Here is a 1,650-nt window from a genome sequence, read left to right as displayed (position 1 = left end):
CATGACTTCCTCTTTTGGAGAGAACTCATTGCTAGAGTACAAATATTGGTTTCTAGCAACAGTGTCTATAAGCTCTTGAGCTTCTTCAATTGTCTTCCTCATGTGTATAGATCCACCAGCTGGGTGGTCTAAAGACATCTGAGCTTTTTCTGTAAGCCCATAGTAGAAAATGTCTAATTGTACCCACTCTGAAAACATTTCAGAGGGACATTTCCTTAGCATACCTCTATACCTCTCCCAGGCATTGTAAAGGGATTCATTATCCTCTTGTTTAAAGCCTTGGATGTCCAGCCTTAGCTGTGTCATCCTCTTTGGAGGGTAAAAATAATTCAGGAATTTGTCTGACAGCTGTTTCCATGTCTTTATGCTTGCTGTAGGTTGGTTATTCAACCACCTCTTAGCTTGATCTTTCACAGCAAATGGAAACAGTAATAGTCTGTAAACATCCTGATCCACCTCTTTATCATGTACTGTGTCAGCAATTTGTAAAAATTGTGCCAGAAACTCAGTAGGTTCTTCCTGTGGTTTGTAAAAACTGTGCCAGAAACTCAGTAGGTTCTTCCTGTGGAAGACCGGAATACTGGCAATTTTGCTGCACTATGATAATGAGTTGAGGATTTAGTTCAAAGCTGCTTGCTTTGATGGGAGGTGTACAGATGCTACTCCCATATGCAGCTGTAATGGGGTTAGCATATGACCCCAGAGTCCTTTTGGACTGATCAACCCCACTTAAGTCCATAATGGACAAGAGGGAAATGATAATGATTGCAAAGAGATAAATTTTGTTTTTTTTTTTTGAATAATTAAACGAATGATATGGATTGCAAATAGATAAAATATTTTGTTTTTCGAATTAAACAAAAAAAATAAAATAAAATAAAAGGAAATTAAGATAAAAATTCGAAAATCAAAAAGAAAATAGAATCAAAGCAAATTGAAAACTGAATCAATTAGTTAACAAAAAAAAGATTTTGAAAACAGCAATTAAAAAGATATGATTGAAAAATTTTTATGAAAAAGATTTGATTTTGAAAAAGAGGAAAGAGAAAAACACAAAAGACACCAAACTTAAAACTTTTAGAAAATCAAACACAAAATTTTCGAAAATTTTTAAGGAAAAACACAAGGAGGAAACCAAACTTAGAATTTTTATGAATCAAAAAGGGACTAAGAACATGCAAGAAAAAAAATCGAAAATTAAAAGAAAAACAAAAGCATGTAATTGACACCAAACTTAGAATATGAAACTAGACTCAACTAAAAGACTCTAAACCAACAAAAATAAAACAGTCCTAATCTAAGCAACAAGATAAGCCGTCAGTTGTCCAAACTCAACAATCCCCGGCAACGGCGCCAAAAACTTGGTGCACGAAATTGCAATAACACTTTTGCAATCCCGCACAACTAACCAGCAAGTGTACTGGGTCGTCCAAGTAATACCTTGCGTGAGCAAGGGTCGATCCCACAGAGATTGTCGGCTTGAAGCAAGCTATGGTTATCTTGTAAATCTTAGTCAGGATATCAGAAATTATCAGGATTGATTGTGAAAAGCAAAAGAACATGAAATGGTTACTTGTTTTGCAGTAATGGAGAATAGGTTGAGGTTTGGAGATGCTCCATCTTCTGAATCTCTGCTTTCCTACTGTCTTC

Source organism: Arachis duranensis, chromosome 5, assembly GCF_000817695.3.
Source record: "Arachis duranensis cultivar V14167 chromosome 5, aradu.V14167.gnm2.J7QH, whole genome shotgun sequence".
NCBI classification, from domain to species: Eukaryota; Viridiplantae; Streptophyta; class Magnoliopsida; order Fabales; family Fabaceae; genus Arachis; species Arachis duranensis.
The sequence above is the reverse complement of the archived record's forward strand: the minus strand, read 5'-3'. Positions refer to the sequence as shown.